The sequence below is a fragment of the Adiantum capillus-veneris genome, chromosome 26 (assembly GCF_014529385.1).
Source record: "Adiantum capillus-veneris isolate H3 chromosome 26, ASM1452938v2, whole genome shotgun sequence".
Taxonomy (NCBI): Eukaryota; Viridiplantae; Streptophyta; class Polypodiopsida; order Polypodiales; family Pteridaceae; genus Adiantum; species Adiantum capillus-veneris.
In genome coordinates, this window is record NC_140956.1 from 60,883,567 (window position 1) to 60,902,532 (window position 18,966).

Here is an 18,966-nt window from a genome sequence, read left to right on the forward strand (position 1 = left end):
ATACGTAGGCTGTAACCCAAAGGCCTCAAGGTAAAGCGGCAATACATTTCGTGACTCTGACAGTTTATACTCTTCCATCCACTTTGCATCCATAGGTGGATAGTTCTTGAACTTTACCACAAAGCATCTTACAACCTGTCTCTTAACTTTACGTGTACAAAAGGCTCTTGCCTTTGCAAACGAGCATAATTCCACAACACTGTGGCGTACCACCCACGACCAAGTAAGCTAAAATTTCAAGATGATTTACCAATGCGTCAAAGAATCCAAGCAATCGCTTCAGAGAATCGGAAAGCAGCGTGTCACCTGGCAGACCCACATCACTCCCGCATGAGACCTAGTGGCCAATCTACCACCGCGAGACCTCTCCCTATCTCATCTTGGTTCATACTTGCAAACTCTAAAAACGCAGCAGAAAATCAGCCCTAATTTGACCACTTTTTAGCAGGGCGTACATGTGGAATTTTCCTATCTGTCCTGTGAAGAGGAACCTTCTTCCATAATGCCCCTTCCATTGTCGTCTAGTCTGGTTAGGATATCTGGATTTCACCCAGACGACCTGAGTTCAAATCCCGGCAATGGAACCTTGAAACCAGCCCGTAGGGCGGTAGGCTTTGGCTTTCACCCGATCTGTCTTGTGAAGAGGAACCTTCTTCCATAATGCCCTTTCCATTGTCGTCTAGTCTGGTTAGGATATCTGGCTTTCACCCAGACGACCCGGGTTCAAATCCCGGCAATGGAACCTTGAAACCAGCCCGTAGGGCGGTAGGCTTTGGCTTTCACCCGAAATTCTTTACTTAAGACACGCACAGAGAGAGAACGTGTAAAGGGCACCTGGGCGGGAATTAACACTTAAGCGCGTACACAGCTCGGAAGCTGGAATGCCCTGAGCAGACGCCGACAACCTGTAGGCCCCAAAATTGGCGCCCCTTTCGGTATTTCTTTATTCTTTGAGAGGGAAAATTACAAAGTAAGGTCCTAGGAATCCTTTACCTGTATCACACTAGATACTACCTGATTTGGCCAAATTTCAGCAGGATAATAGTCCCAAAACTTCTGCGAAATCATTCCCCTGCTGGATCTCACTTGCACTAGCGTAAACCCTCTGATTCCTACCCAAAAACAGTAAATCCAACTCGCTGTATTTATTGCCCTGTTTTCAACCCCAAACAGTCCCCTAGCTATCCTCTGCCAGTGGGGCACGATTCCCAAAGGTTCTGACGTCCGTATGACTGAAAAACAGTCAATTTTTTGCACATACACAGCGCTGAATTCGCACCTATACGGTGAGGTTATGACCCTCACCGGTGCCTGCTTTGGAGTAGCAACTAGCTACACCTGTTCCTGCTCAAGGAGGCTCTTGCCTCAGCACAAAAGCATGAAATCACACAGTTGTACATCAATCAAATGAAGAGCCCTCTTGTGGGGCATCACATAACTGCACGTAGGAGAGAGAGAGAGAGAGAGAGAGAGAGAGAGAGAGAGAGAGAGAGAGAGAGAGAGAGCAGTGTGTAGCGTGTAGGGCATCACTCCTAGCACCACACTGTATATGGGAGGGAAAGAAAGCACTCCGTAGCTCTTAACCTGTGACAGGTTTTCAATGAAGCATCCCCCCAGCATAAATCGAGGCCCCCTCTTCTTCGCTTGACCTGTAATGCATCTGTGAACAAATAGATGCAAAAAGGGAAAGATTTTCATGCCTGCCAAAACCTACGTATCGCTAAAAACGCAACAAAACAGCCCTGTAAACACGCATCTGATGCCTTCCTATGCTGAAAATGAGCTCCTTAGTCTTCGGTAAAGTCATGGGAAGCTCAAAAATGGAGAGAGATGGCTGAAAATCACAGTTATCAACCTCCAAAACTGCTCCCAAAAGTCAGTTACGAGTTCTCTTCTCCCAGTCTTGGTAAATTGACTAAAAAGTGCCACTCGGCACTCATACATGCAATCTCCCCACATTGGGCTTCCTGCTTAAAAATCTCTGAACTGGTGCATCAGTTGACTTTGCAGCAAAGTAATAAAGTGTTCCCCTGGTCATACCGAAGGTAATGACGCGAACAAATTTCATGGCCCAAAATAGCAGGTCCCTAAACTTTAGGAGATTCTTCCGTTGGGCTCCCACTGGTCTTCTGACCATCTATTCCCATTGGGACCGCATCCAAAAGTGCAATGTGGCCCAACTGTCAGATACTTTCTGTTGGTAGTCCCACCTTGACTTTATGCCTTTATTGAGTTCACTTCCTAGTATCCACCAACTTGCTAAGTGCAACGGGGGGACCTACATGATCTTGAACTGAGCCTAGACATCCTTTTACTTTACGAGTTCGAGTGCTGACCACCTTCCCGTCTGCGGGGGAAACTATTGTCCACATTGGCCATACAATGTCCGATCACCATTTGCAACTTCACAAAGAGGGTCTCAAAAATAAAACAAAAATCATTGGAAAGAAACCAACAACTACGGTTAGCAGTTGCCACGTCCTCGTGACAGGGAGTAACATTTATTTTCAGCACGTATGAAACATTGAGTTTGTGGGAAGCATATGAAGACATCAAAGGCCCATAATGAAGAGTACCTCTACTACGACCCATGGTAGTAGAGGTACTATTCCAGACAATTTGCTTCATTCAGATAATGAGAACTACCTGCTGACCAACTTACATGCATTTGAGGCTGTCATACAAATACGAGAATCTTGATATGATAAGAGCATGGTACTCACATAGAGTATGGTTCCGAGTACATGACCTTGATATGGAGACTACCACGAGACCAACTCATCCATTGTTCACCTCTCATGCAATGAGAGGAATATACCGCTCAGACAGCTATGAAGCAGACAGACCTCGCTTACACCTGACCTTGAGATGAAGATGTCAGACTACAAAGATCAGCTCCTCACTATACTAGCTGACGGGTAGAAGCCACGCTACTTACGCCTACATGCACGAGTGGCAATTGGTCAGCTCAAGGTAGCACCACTTAGACTGGAAATCAAGACACAGCGAACTGCCAATATTCCCAGAGGAAAGACTCTAGAGAGTTTCAATCATGCGGAGAGGAGGTGGAGAGTGAGGAGTAAATTTTTTTCAAAGCATATGAAGACATCAAAGGCCAATACAAGGCTCAGTTTAGAGGACAACCTACTCTCCAAGAGATCATGGATTCTAGTGATCAGCAGCAGCTAGGACACATCATCTTAGAGATGCAAAGAGATAAGAGACTTCAGCAGCAGCTAGAACACATCTTCTTAGAGATGGAAAGTGATAAGAGACGCAATGCTGCAACACCCCACAATTGTACACACGGGGGAGAGAGTCACTGCTCACAGACTTCTTCTAGAAGACCGTGGTCCCCAACCCCGACACACAGAGATGGGTGACTCCTCAGCAGGCTGAAACGCACCGTGTTAGGCATTAGGAAATTTCAGAGGTCATTTGGAGGGCCATATGAAGAGAGAGAATAATAGAGCGCGTCCAATGAGCACGAAGGCTACGTTACGTAAGAAAGTACGTGGAAAGACTCAAAAAAATAGGAAAATAGCATAAAACTTTCATGAATCTAGGATTGTAGCATCGTAATTTCCTTCCTTTTACCGAGCTTTTAGGTGCTTGCATGTGGTCCCACTTCTGATATTCTCTTATGGTCATTAACGTACTAGAGGGTGACCATTAAGCCCGCACAAGATATTGGAATTCTAAAACACTTTCCCTCCATTAGAATGCTTTCAAAGTGAATCTCCCTCCACTAAAGCTTTTCTCTGAGAGCTATGGCGTCCACGTCTTCTGGCCCAAGAGGCTCCAGGTGTTTACTGTCTCTCACACCAACAACCAACAACTGCACTTTGCCTAGAAGGCCAAGTAGTAGCATATCCTCAATTACAATACCAGCTTCAATAAGTGCAGAGAACCAATGGGTTGGACAAAGGATAAACAAAGGTTCATGGGTCCTCATGCAACCAAGAAGACCCAAGAGGTCTAGTGGTATCAACGTTTACCGCTCAGCATGGAAGGCCAGAGTGTTGGATTTCAAAGTTGAAATCGGCAAAAGATCTGTAAAGGAAGTTCTTGTTCAGCATGTGTTTACCCATCCAGAGGTGATAGCAAACGGTGGAAATGTATCAGATATACATCAACCACGTTGCAATTGTAAGTACTCTTGACATGTGAACTTACTAATACTCTCATTATAACTTTTCTTATATATTTTGCAATGTTTCTCCCACTTGTTATGAGCAATGTCTCCATTATTCACATCTCAATTACATTAGATTTGTCATTTGTACTTATTGATACTCTTAGTTTAACTCTTCTTATATATATTGCAGATCTTTATCCCTCTTCTTATGAGCAATGGGAGCCTGTGGAGTGCATAATAGGCCTCTTCCATGTTGTTCATGCCCACATTGGTTCCTTACAGTATTCAGGGAGGAGCAACAAAAGACTGGATGATGAGGGAATCTTTTTTTATGACCACTTTTACCAACTCAGCTCAGGGAATAAGAATGGCATGTTGGTGAAAGTGCCTCTACCAACCGATTGGAACACTGTGGACTGGCCAGTTCCCGAGGAAACAATGGTGGAGGCAATGCGAAGTAAGCTCTACAAGGATATACAAAGGTCTCTACGTAGCTCCATTCCCACCAAACTGGTTAGAATTGCAAACTTCTGTCCTGTTGCACTCTTCATAGAGCTGTTTCATAGCTACAACATCCAAGTTACGAAAACTATGTTCATGTGTAAGTCATTTCAGCAGTCATCCTGTGACAAACTTCTTGACAAAGGATGGTATGCAAAGGAAGAGATCGGTTTACGGTGCGAGGTCGCGCTTGATACTCTAGTTGTCAAGTACATGATTGCAAGCCAATCAGTGTTACTCTCGTTTTGGTATATGCGATCACAAATGCTCAACGGTAAGTACATTCCTATGGACCAGGTTTCTGCAGGTTTGGAAGATAATCATACTGTGGATGTGGAAGTGATTGATAAAGAGCATGGCCTACTGTTGGTGGTTACAATAAGGGAGCTATGCAGTCTTCAGCATTTGCGGCATGACATAATTGAAGAGTCAATGGACAAGGACCTATCAGATTTTTCTTTTTTCCTAGCTCGCCGTAAGGTGATGCGACGAAGGGAAAAAGATATTTTGTGCAAAGAGTTGGATGGTCGGGTTGAAGTAGTGTCAATGTAACAGATATTCTTGTGAACCCAAGTGTATACAAATGACTTTCAAGACATGAAGTTTATTGAGCTCATTTTTCAATTGTGCCCTGTGAAAAAGTGTGCTTGAAATACATTTCTTTACCATGTCAAATCTCTCTCTCTCTCTCTCTCTCTCTCTCTCTCTCTCTCTCTCTCTCTCTCTCTCTCTCAATGTTAGACAAGACAAAGACATGATAGAAGAGTCATCTTAATTCATTAGAAAGTACAAACTCGTCCGTGAACAATGGACTGAGATACAATTTCTGTAAGTATGGAATCAAAATGTCTTCAAGGTAAAAATCGAAGGAATGTCCCTCGAAAGAAGGTGGTGAGACAGTTGTTCCCGGCGGATTTAGTTCTCCCTTTTCAGGAGTATCATCAATCAGTAGTGTATTAGTTGCATCAAAGGGTACACCGATTTGGCTAAACGGTTTGTACAAAAGAGGTAAGTGTGGTTTTTTAGGGTGGTAGTGGCCCTCAATGGTAACACATTTTCTTTGATCATACAAAAAGGCAAAATCTGACGTGTGAGCGTGGCATACACTGCAAACTATTGCAACTAGTGGCGACAAGTTTTGCCTTTGCATTGAAGACCATATGGCAACTCTGAAGCGGGAAAGAAGAAACTGAATAAATTCCTTGGTTCCTGGACGAACCACGACTCGACAAGTTCCCATCCGAAACGTTTGCAAATCCTCAAAGGGTTCTCTGTCACCGAGAGGCACCCGCATCAGCAGCAATCCATTGACGTCCAAGATAATCAACCTCTGTAAAAGTTGACAAGTACATATAAGTAGTTAGAAGCTGAACATATTTTGCCATACTTGAATAGACATTACCGGAACAACCGTATCTACAGGTAGCAAGGGTCCATACTGGGTCTCTGTAGTGTTCATGTCGTTGTTGCTCTCCTCCGCTTTATCTTCATAGTCATCATTCACATCTTCATCAGGGGTCTCCCCCATGGCTCTTTCTGCCTCATTCAAGGTTTCCTCCAAGGTCTTTTCCTCTCCCTCGGTTGATCGGCTTGCCTCATACATCCTTGCCTGATCCATATCAGTTTGCTCATCCCTAGGCCTGCTCATCCATATCCTTTTGCTCATCTATAGGCCTACTTTCCTCATCTTGGGTTTCAGCCATAGGCTCTTTTGGCTCCACCACTGACTGACTTGGCTCTTTCATTGTCTCCTCTGGTTGTACACTAGCACCTTCCATATGCTCATTTGACCTTTCCTCATCCTCGGCTCTTTCATCTTCTGCTGATATGACCCCCTCGGCCCGTTGTGATTCCACTGTATCGGATGCAGGGGTTTGTCGTGGTGGCACGTCATGTTTTGTTAGATCAATAGTGCGGTCATCCAAGCCGCTATCTTCAAGCTCTCTGGGGCTAGACATAGTAAGCAGGTGTTGTATTAAACTTACCCGGTATCTTTGCAAATAATCATATGTGTATTTTGTTAAAGCACTCTGCAAAATTGAAAGACCACATGGTGAGAATTCTTTTATAGACTAAACCAAAACTAACTGAATGCATTGCCAAATGGGTACCTTAGTCATGAAAGGTTTTAATGCAAAGTAGCTTTGCAGGACATATTCTGCATGGAGAAGACATCTCCAGCCGCAAGAATTTCCATCGGTTTGATTTGGAACAGGTACATCTTTGATTGGGGCCTTGTATAGTTCATACCTTCCACATAGCTTGCCATAGGCAAGCAACAACCTCTTTATACAACTGCACAAGGCAATGTCAAGATGTTAGCATGAGGCTTCAAATTTACATGGATATCTATAAGAAACACTTTCTGACACAAAACACTTACAGCCTAATTTCAGGGTGGGTTCCTTTTATTGAATTGAACACCCACACTGCTGGTTGGTCAACATCAAGGCATATGAGACTCCAGTGATGGTTGTTCTCATATGGAAAGATGATGACAGTAACTTCCAGCATAGCACAGTGGAGAAACCAACTCGCAAAGGTCCCAGATGAACTGTTCTTTTGTCTAATAATCACTGACATTTGTGGATCAAGAAGAAACACCTCTGTGTGGGTGTGCAGTGGGAGTTGACTTTTGATCAGGCTGCAGAGACTCTACCTGAGTTAGCAAACCTATTATCTGAGTTTTCAAATCTAGCAAGATAGTAACACTTACTTAAGACAAGCATAGATAATTGTGTCTGAAATCTGAGCATCTGGTTTCTGCAATAAATTAATGTCCACTTTTTCCAGAGCTAGCTTTCTGGCTCCATCTACAAATGGTATCTCTGCAAGCAAACCATCCTTCATTGAAAGTAGAGTTTCTTGATTGCTTGCCTCTATGGACAGGGTCACATTGCATTCTGTTTGTCTCTGGGACTCCACTGCTACTTTTGCTTTCTCCTTAAACTCTGCTTCCCTCATGTCCTCTGTTTGGCGAGCAATAGTCTCTGCCCTTGCCCTTGTATTCACATCATGTGTGACATCTATAACTATGAGTTGTGGCACTAGCTCCGGGGGGTATAACAAAATTTCCCTCATTTTCTTATCCTTGCAGACATTGGGGACCAGTAGTTTGTCATACCTCCACCTTATTCTTTTCAGTGTCTCACTATCTTTGTCCATTATAGTAACCCTGTGGGCATGGGCTGCAACAATGGTCATGTCACTGAAGTACTCCTGTAGGAAGTCCTCTGCTGCTTCTTGTAGAGCCATTAATGCCACCACCTTCCACCCATTAGGAAATTTTGGAGGTCATTTGGAGGGCCATATGAAGAGAGAGAAAAATAGAGCGCGTCCAATGAGCATGAAGTCTACGTTACGTAGAAAAGTACCTGGAAAGACTCAAAAAATAGGAAAATAGCATAAAACTTTCACGAAACTAGGATTGTAGCATAGTAATTTCCTTACTTTTACCGAGCTTTTAGGTGCTTGCGTGTGGTCCCACTTCTGATATTCTCTCATGGTCATTAATGTACTGGAGGGTGACCATTAAGCCCGCACAAGATATTGGAATTTTAAAACACTTTCCCTCCATTAGAATGCTTTCAAAGTGAATCTCCCTCCACTAAAGCTTTTCTCTGAGAGTTATGGCATCCACGTCTTCTCGCCCAAGAGCCTCAAGGTGTTTACTGTCTCTCACACCAACAAACAACAACGGCACTTTGCCTAGAAGGCCAAGTAGTAGCATATCCTCAATTACAATACCAGCTTCAATAAGTGCAGACAACGAATGGGTTGGACAAAGGATAAACAAAGGTTCATGGGTCCTCATGCAACCAAGAAGACCCAAGAGGTTTAGTGGTATCAACGTTTACCGCTCAGCATGGAAGGCCAGGGTGTTGGATTTCAAAGTTGAGATCGGCAAAAGATCTGTAAAGGAAGTTCTTGTTCAGCATGTGTTTACCCATCCAGAGGTGATAGCAAACGGTGGAAATGTATCAAATATACATCAACCACGTTGCAATTGTAAGTACTCTTGACATGTGAACTTACTGATACTCTCATTATAACTTTTCTTATATATTTTGCAATGTTTCTCCCGCTTGTTATGAGTAATGTCTCTACTCTTCACAACTCAATTACATTAGATTTGTCATTTGTACTTATTGATACTCTTAGTTTAACTCTTCTTATATATATTGCAGATGTTTATCCCTCTTCTTATGAGCAATGGGAGCCTGTGGAGTGCATAATAGGCCTCTTCCATGTTGTACATGCCCATATTGGTTCTCTACAGTATTCAGAGAGGAGCAACAAAAGATTGGCTGATGAGGGAATCTTTTTTTATGACCACTTTTACCAACTCAGCTCAGGCAATAAGAATGGCATGTTGGTGAAACTGCCTCTACCGACCGATTGGAACACTGTGGACTGGCCAGTTCCCGAGGAAACAATGGTGGAGGCAATGCGAAGTAAGCTCTACAAGGATATACAAAGGTCTCTACGTAGCTCTATTCCTACCAAACTGGTTCGAATTGCAAACTTTTGTCCTGTTGCACTCTTCATAGAGCTGTTTCATAGCTACAACATAAGAGTTACAAAAACTATGTTCATGTGCAAGTCATTTCAGCAGTCATCCTGTGACAAACTTCTTGACAAAGGATGGTATGCAAAGGAAGAGATTGGTTTACGGTGCGAGGTCGCGCTTGATACTCTAGTTGTCAAGTACATGATTGCAAGCCAATCACTATTACTCTCATTTTGGTATATGCGATCACAAATGCTAAACGGTAAGTACATTCCTATGGACCAAGTTTCTGCAGGTTTGGAAGATAATCCTACTGTGGATGTGGAAGTGATTGATAAAGAGAATGGCCTACTATTGGTGGTTACAATAAGGGAGCTATGCAGTCTTCAGCATTTGCGGCATGACATCATTGAAGAGTCAATGGACAAGGAACTATCAGATTTTTCCTTTTTCTTAGCTGGCCGTAAGGTGATGCGGCGAAGAGAAAAAGATATTTTGTGCAAAGAGTTGGATGGTCGGGTTGAAGTAGTGTCAATGTAACAGATATTCTTGTAAACCCAAGTGTATACAAATGACTTTCAAGACATGAAGTTTATTGATCTCATTTTTCAATTGTGCCCTGTGAAAAAGTGTGCTTGAAATACATTTCTTTACCACGTCAAATCTCTCTCTCTCTCTCTCTCTCTCTCTCTCTCTCTCTCTCTCTCTCTGTCTATCTATATATATTATATATATATATATATATATATGTTAGACAAGACAAAGACAGATAGAAGAATCATCTTAATTCATTAGAAAGTACAAACTCGTCCGTGAACAATGGACTGAGATACAATTTCTGTAAGTATGGAATCAGAATGTCTTCAAGGTAAAAATCGAAGGAATGCCCCTCGAAAGACGGTGGTGAGATAGTTGTTCCCGGCGGATTTAGTTCTCCCTTTTCGGGAGTATCATCAATTAGTAGTGTATTAGTTGCATCAAAGGGTACACCGATTTGGCTAAACGGTTTGTACAAAAGAGGTAATCCTGGTTTTTTAGGGTGGTAGTGGCCCTCAACAGTAACGCATTTTCTTTGATCATACAAAAAGGCAAAATCTGATGTGTGAGCTTGGCATACACTGCAAACTATTGCAACTAGTGGCGATAAGTTTTGCCTTTGCATTGAAGACCATATGCCAACTCTGAAGCGCGGAAGAAGAAACTCAATAAACTCCTTGGTTCCTGGACGAACCACGACTCGACAAGTTCCCATCCGAAACGTTTGCAAATCCTCAAAGGGTCCTCTGTCACTGAGAGGCACCCGCATCAGCAGCAATCCATTGACGTCCAAGATAATCAACCTCTGTAAAAGTTGACAAGTACATATAAGTAGTTAGAAGCTGAACATATTTTGCCATACTTGAATAGACATTACCGGAACAACCGTATCTACAGGTAGCAAGGGTCCATACTGGGTCTCTGTAGTGTTCATGTCGTTGTTGCTCTCCTCCGCTTTATCTTCATAGTCATCATTCAAATCTTCATCAGGGGTCTCCCCCATGGCCCTTTCTGCCTGATTCAAGGTTGATCGGCTTGCCTCATACATCCTTCCCTGATCCATATCATTTTGCTCATCCCGAGGCCTGCTTTCCTCATCCATATCCTTTTGCTCATCTATAGGCCTGCTTTCCTCATCTTCGGTTTCAGCCATAGGCTCTTTTGGCTGTTCCACAGGCTGACTTGCCTCTTTCATTGTCTCCTCCGGTTGAACCTTAGCAGCTTCCATATGCTCATTTGTCCTTTCCTCATCCTCGACTCTTTGATCTTCTGCTGATATGACACCCTCGGCCCGATGCGATTCCACTGTATCGGATGTAGGGGTTTGTCGTGTTGGCACGTCATGTTTTGTAAGATCAATAGTGCGCTCATCCAAGCCGCTATCTTCAAGCTCTCTAGGGCTTGACATAGTAAGCAGGTGTTGTGTTAAACTTACCCGGTATCTTTGCAAATAATCATATGTGTAGTTTTTTAAAGCACTCTGCAAAATTGAAAGACCACATGATGAGAATTCTTTTATAGACTAAACCAAAACTAACTGAATGCATTGCCAAATGGGTACCTTAGTCATGAAAGGTTTTAATGCGAAGTAGCTTTGCAGGACATATTCTGCATGGAGAAGACATCTCCAGCCGCAAGAATTCCCATCGGTTTGATTTGGGACAGGTACTTCTTTGATTGTGGCCTTGTATAGTTCATACCTTCCACATAGCTTGCCATAGGCAAGCAACAACCTCTTTATACAACTGCACAAGGCAATGTCAAGATGTTAGCATGAGGCTTCAAATTTACATGGATATCTATAATAAACACTTTCTGACACAAAACACTTACAGCCTAATTTCAGGGTGGGTTCCTTTTATTGAATTGAACACCCACACTGCTGGTTGGTCAACATCAAGGCATATGAGACTCCAGTGATGGTTGTTCTCATATGGGAAGATGATCACAGTAACTTCCAGCATAGCACAGTGGCGAAACCAGCTCTCAAAGGTCCCAGATGGACTATTCTTTTGTCTAATAATTACAGACATTTGTGGATCAAGGAGAAACACCTCAGTGTGAGTGTGCAATGGGAGTTGACTTTTGATCAGGCTGCAGAGACTCTACCTGAGTTAGCAAACCTATTATCTGAGTTTTCAAAGCTAGCAAGATAGTAACACTTACTTAAGACAAGCATAGATAATTGTGTCTGAAATCTGAGCATCTGGATTCTGCAATAAATCAATGTCCACCTTTTCCAGAGCTAGGTTTCTGGTTCCATCTACAAATGGTATCTCTGCAAGCAAACCATTCTTCATTGAAAGTAGAGTTTCTTGATTCATTGCCTCTATAGACAGGGTCACATTGCACTCTGTTTGTTTCTGGGACACCTCTGCTACTTTTGCTTTCTCCTGAAGCTCTGCTTCCCTCATTTCCTCTATTTGGCGAGCAATAGTCTCTGCCTTTGCCCTTGTATTCACATCATGTGTGACATCTACAACTGTCAGCTGAGGCACTAGCTCCGGGGGGTATAACAAAATTTCTCTCATTTTCTTATCCTTGCAGACATTGGGGACCAGCAGTTTGTCATACCTGCACCTTATTCTTTTCAATGTCTCACTATCTTTGTCCATTATAGTAACCCTGTGGGCATGGGCTGCAACAATGGTCATGTCACTGAAGTACTCCAATAGGAAGTCCTCAGCTGCTTCCTGTAGAGCCATTAATGCCACCACCTTCCACCTTTTGGTGCCCCAGGTAGCTTCATCACATATGGACCTCACCATCCTCTGGAAGGGCAGCTTTGGTATGCATAAATCTACACATTTCTGTGCCTTTCTGATTTCTCTGAAAAGTCCCATGCAGGTTTGGAGCTTCTTCATCCTTGGCCCTTTCAGAATTTTATTTGGTTTTCCAAGTCTTTTCTTTGGGGTTGCTGATCTACCACTTGCTTTCGATGCTAATCCTGGACCCTTGCCTGCCTTCCTTGCAGTGGCTTTTGTTCTAGCTATCTTACTGTACACCAAAAGAAGAGTCTCAATCCCCTTCTCTCTTTCTATGAATCTCTCTCTCTCTCTCTCTCCCTCTCTCTCTCTCTCTCTCTCTCTCTCTCTCTCACTCTCTCTCTCTCTCTCTCTCTAGCTTAGCATATATAACTAGAGAGAGACAGACAGAGAGAGAGAGAGAGAGAGAGAGAGAGAGAATCCACATTACTAAAGGCGCGCACAGACCACTTTTTAACCTCAACGAACAAGTCCGCGCGCCGTTAGTATAGGTTAAAATAACACACCGATACTCTCTCTCTCTCTCTCTCTCTCTCTCTCTCTCTCTCTCTCTCTCTCTCTGCTCAATGGACAGTACTAACGGCGCGCATAGACACATGCTTTACGGGTATGACTCTCTACGCGCGCCGTTGGTATAGAGAGAGAGAGAGAGAGAGAGAGAGAGAGAGAGAGAGAGAGAGAGAGAGAGAGATAGATAGATAGATAGATAGTTCTATTATCGTCCTGGGAGGTCAAATATGACCTATGGGACCAAATGAACATGTCACGTGGTGTGAGTGGAGTTCATAAGTGACTCTCGATGCTCAAAAATGCCTGAAATGAGCGTCGCAATAGAGAGTCCACATCGTGGTTGGGAGAGGAAGGTATGTAGGGAGAGCTCATGGCTGAATATATGGGGAAAAGAGGACCTAATGTGGTCAAAAGCTGAGCACTCAAGTAGTGTGTGGTACTCACTCTCTCGCACTTGACGAGGGCATAAGGTGCAAAGTCGATGACACTCCTCGCCAGTGCCCCAACGTCCTGTCTCGCAGCGTAGAGAATGGGAGCTAAGACGAATGGAGGCAATGGTGCGGATCGCACTCAACGGGATGGGCTCAAGGATGTAGGAATGGGTTCGGTTACCTCGTTCCGAGAAGAAGAGAGATTTGTAGTTTGGGGCAACGTGTGTGGTGTAATGGCTGAAGCGAGAACCTCCAGATTTCTCCCAAGCCATGATACATTGGCGTTGTAAGAAGGCCTCATTAACTTGGGAGTCGATCGACGCATCCTTGACCAAGTGACATGCATCCCATCTTCCAAACCATTTCTTGATATCAAGCATCCACCCCGAACTTAGTATTTTGCTCTTGCATGTCTTTTGAACCTTTTGACTTGCTTCATATGCGATTCTAGGAAGTCGATGCAAAGGGCTACGTTGTGTCTTACGCATGTACTCCACAACCCTTTCCATGCCCAAGACCTCAATGGGAAGCGATCCGGACTCAAGAAGTAAGAGCATGTAGGGTGTTTGTGTCTTGACTTGGAGAAAGTTGGTGAGAAAACGCTTTTGGACATTCTCAAACTCTTTCCAAGTAGACTTCCCGATGCTTCCACCCCACACCTCCACTCCATAAAGAAGCACCGGTGTCACCAATGTGTCAAAGAGGTACTTTTTGAGAGCCCAACACTTGATCTCTCCTGCATTGCACATGTTCTCAAATGCATAATAAGCCCTCTTTCCGGCTTCCAAGCGACGCATTGCACAATCCTTCCATTTATGATTGGATGGAACCTCAAGGCCAAGGTACTTGAAGTGATCTACCACTTCAAGTTTCTCATTGTTGTATACAATGCATGGATTTTCGTCATTGAGGGTCTTTACAAGCATAACCTTGGTTTTGGATCCATTCACGATCAGCCCGCTATGTAGGCAAAAGCGTTCCAAGACACTCATAAGCTTTTGTGCATCTTCTAAGGTATGTGCCAAGAGCACTACATCATCGGCATAAAGCAAAAGCATGATCACCGCATTTCCAATCTTAACCTCTTCTATGCCTTCTTGCTGCATAAAATCAAGAACCATGTATTCCAATTCATCAATGAGTAGCCCAAAGAGGGTTGGGGAAAGTGGGCATCCTTGTTTGACACCAATAGTGCTTGCAAAAAATTCTGAAATTCCATCTCCCATACGTAATCGACATATCACTTTTTGGTAGATGCGAAAGACTGCATGCATAAATTCTCTCGGCACTTGAAGGCTTTGCATACGTCTCCAAAGATTTCCTCGCGGTACCATGTCAAAAGCTTTCTTGAAATCCACAAAGCAACAATACAACTTTTTTCCTTTCAATCGAGACGCTTCCATAAGAACTCGAAGAGTGACAAGGTGATCAATAGTGCTATGATGCTTTCGAAAACCTGCTTGGCCAAGCGCACGTTTGCCATTCTTTTCAGCCCATTCACTTATCTTTATCTCCATGATACATCCAAATAACTTTGCCATCAAAGAACCAACCATTATAGTGCGATAGTTGTTCACATTGTTTACATCTCCTCCTTTGTGCAAAGGTTTGATCCAATTTGCACTCCAATCATGAGGCATGCCATACTGAAGTGCAAGGTTAAACATATCGCATATCCAATATCGTGTTTTCTTGCTTGTCCATTTAATCATTTCAGCCTTGACACCTTGAAGGTCACCTGCCTTGCGAGTAGCAAGTTTCTCAAGCGCGCGGCATACATCTTCAATAGTAAAGAAGGGAGACATAAATGGAAGGGAGCTACAACCCTCCATCTTATCAACATTGGGTTGCTCATAGAGGTTCTTACAATGCATATACATATCCTCAAGAGTCATGTCACCAAAGCTCTCAACGTGCTTGCCTTTTAGATTTTGCCAAAACTTGCCACATGCATGTGCTTTCTCTTGTGCTAAAAGAAGTTGTTTTTCGACTTCCCACCTTCTCCTCTTCTTTTGAACAAGTGCTTTGTATGTGTGTGAAAATTCCAAGTAAACTTCTTTGTCTTTGATTGCATCCAATCTTAGCAAGTGTTTTCGGGCTTGACTACATTCCATGTCAAACCATTTCTTCTTGGTGCTACCCTTCTTAGACCTTTTGCAAGACATGTGTTTCGCCGAAAAGCATTCCTTCGCACAAGAGAAAATTACTTCTTTGAAAACTTTCCACTTGCATTCTAATGTTGGGCTCCCTTGATGCTCTATCATGCTTAACATTTGGTCCACCATATCAGCATATATAAGTGCTCGTTTGAAGTCTAGACGTAAGTACAAATGATTCACATCATGATTGGAGGCTACATGCTCGGGCCGTTTACCACACTTGAGGTCAATACATAACATCCTATGATCCGATTCCGGATTCCATTCACCAAGTGTAAAGCTTTGTATGCATTCTAGAGTGGCTTCTGAGAACAACATATAGTCAATCACGCTAGCACCATTGTGCTTTCTACATGTAAAGTCATTGGTGCCTTGCCATAGAGATACACCATTTGCAATGAGCATTCCGGTACTATTGCACATATGTAGAAGTGACTTTCCATAGTGATCCACTTCTTTTGCATCATTAGAACTTCGATTATACATGTATGAGTCATCCACTCTTCTTGATACATGCGGCATGTCGACTTGTTGTGTGTCGTGTTGTAACATATTTGTGCGAGCATTCATGTCTCCAAAAACAATGACTTCACCTTGATCCTTGTAATAAGCAATGTCTTCCTCTAGTTCAACAAAGGGCTGATCTCTATCCATATTCAAGCGAGCATAAAAGTTGGAGTCATAGTGAGGAATGTAGCAGCCGGCCACAAACATGACTTGACCATTTGGTGGGCTGATTTTCAGCCATAAGTAGCGTTTATACTTATCTTCTTTGACAATGGAAACATCTTTCAAACCCTTTTTGGTCATACATGCTATGCCTCCTTGGCCTCTTCGTTGCTTTGCATTTTTGGCCCACATCAAAGAATGTACATCGTATTTGTCAAATCCAAGAATTCGTTGCGCATCATGCTCCCATGTTTCGACAAGAAGTATCACATCGGAGTCGTTGGTAAGCTCATCAATGCCAATTCCCGCATTCCATGGATACCCGTTACAATTCCAAAAGCTTATTCGCAAGCGTGAGTTGGTCTCATAGATCATGTGTCCCTATTTGTTGGGTGGACTTGCATCCTCCTCAAGTGCCTTTTCTTCTTGAGATGATACCTTAACCTTCTTGCTTCTTTCCTCGTATGCTTTGCGACGTACATTTTGTTGCATAAGAGTGCGATCCTCATATACATTACAACCCGTTCCTTTGAGGTAGATCCAACCATTGTCAAGGATGATCTTTCTCTTTACCTCATCAGCCATGGTACATACAATAGGTCTTTCTCCCGAGCGAGGGACTCCTTGTTTTCCAACTCGATGTGCACCATAAGCCATGATTCCTGACATGCCAAAGTGTGTAGCAAAAAACTCTTCAATAGCAACCGCAAGAGATTGGGGTGTTTCCATGCTTTCCTCCTTGATTCCACGAATGACGATGTTCTTTGAGCGTTTTTGTCGTTCTTGCAATTCTTGAGTGTCCACATTCTCTACATTCTTTGCTTGGACAACGGCTTGCGTGATAGGAGATGTAGAAACCACATTATCCTTACATATATCAGCCCATGATTTGGATGCATTTCTCATCTCACATACATCATGTCGTATTGTATCTATCGTTTCCTCTTTCAATACATGATCACTCTCAACTTTGCTCAAGCGCTCTTTCACTACATTCATGTCCACAAGAGAGCGTTTACATTCTTGAACTTCATTCTCAAGATGCATCAAGCGCGTTGTTTGCATTTCAAGAACCTTCTTGAGGTGCTCATTCTCCACAACGAGAACTCTTAAAGTACCATTTTCCATTGCAAGTGCGCGCAACTCTTCACCTTGCTTGTTGACGGTTTCTTGTAACGAGATCAAGTAAGCCATGATCATTGCATCCAAGTAAGCCATGATCAGAGAGAGAGAGAGAGAGAGAGAGAGAGAGAGAGAGAGAGAGAGAGAGAGAGAGAGAGAGAATGCGTGTGTGTGTGTGTGTGTGTGTATTTTTAAGATGTGTCTGTGTGTAAGTGTGTGTGTTTGTGAGTGTGTGTGTGTGTGTGTGTTTGTGAGTGTCTGTGTGTGTGTGTGTGTGTGTGTGTGTGTGGGTGTGTATGTGTGTGTGTGTGTTTGTGTGTGGGTGACAGAAACAGAGATAGAGAGATTTAGGCAAAGCCAGAGGGAGAAGCAGACCTTCGTTATCTCGCTGCGTGGCGTTGCTGTCGGAGACGCAGGCTATGCTCTTGCACACTCTCTATCTCACTCTCTCACTCACTCACTCTCTTTCACGAGGTGTAGTTTTTATCTCTCTTGACCGCTTTATATGGCGTACAAAAAGTATACGGAAATAATAATGACCACACGTGCGACCGCATGCAAATATATTTTAATTTATTGTGACACGTGGGGCGCCGCCGTGTGTATCCGTTATAAGTGTGATTTTGAGAGAGAGAACAATAGAGAGAGAGAGAGAGAGAGTCTTAGAGAGACAGAGAGAGAGAGAGAGAGAGCAGATTGTCACAAAGAGAGAGAGAGAGATAGAGAGAGAGAGAGAGAGAGAGAGAGTCTCACAGAGAGAGAAAGCGTGATCAGCTTGTCACAGATATAGGGAGAGGGAGAGACACAGATTGAGAGAGATAGAGAAAGAGGGAGTCCTTACTCTCAGAGAGAGAGGGAGAGAGAGAGAGAGGGAGGGAGAAAGACAGACTCCACTTGACACAGAGAAAAGCAATGGAGGAGACACCTCCCTTTGAGTTCCTGCAAACCCCACCAAAAAAAGGTATTTCTGTATTTCTAGCAGTTGGTACAAATTGTGTGTGTGTGTGTGTGTGTGTGTGTGTGTGTGTGTGTGTTCTTCAACACACACACACCTCAATACCCATAGTTCCATAGACAGAGACACAGACACATCCTCTCTCTCTCTCTCTCTCTCTCTCTCTCTCTCTCTCTCTCTCTCTCTCTCTTTGCATTTGTCCATTGGACTAAAGGCGCGCGAGGAAGGGAAAGTTCCTTTTGCAACTCTCTCCGCGCGCCGTTAGTATTGTTATTGCTCTCGCAGTTGTACTTAAGGCGCGTGGAGAGGTTTGCAAAAGGCACATTTCCTTCCTCGCGCGCCTTTAGTCCTATAGACAAATGCAAAGAGAGAGAGAGAGAGAGAGAGAGAGAGAGAGAGAGAGATAGAGAGAGAGAGACTAGGTGTGTTTCTGTTTCTGTTTTGGTGAGAGACAGATATATTTATTTATTTATTTATTTATTTATATTTATAGATATATTTATATCTATAAGGGGAGAGAGAGAGATCATGATGGTTTGGTTTTGGCAGAATTGTCATGTTTGCTCATGGTTTTGACTTGTTATGTTTCTTGATGATTAGGATTAAGGTCCAGTAGGCAGAAGAGGCTGAAACCAGATCCAGGGCTTGTGCCAGGATTTCAAACCTTGC

At 43.3% G+C, this 18,966-nt stretch overlaps 1 non-coding gene across 1 annotated transcript; it reads left to right on the forward strand.

Annotated features, from left to right (window-relative positions):
• The first annotated feature begins 668 nt into the window (after window positions 1-668).
• Window positions 669-742, forward strand: TRNAE-UUC (transfer RNA glutamic acid (anticodon UUC)). Its single transcript has one exon. It is a non-coding gene; the product is annotated as a tRNA-Glu (tRNA).
• The last annotated feature ends 18,224 nt before the right edge of the window (window positions 743-18,966 follow it).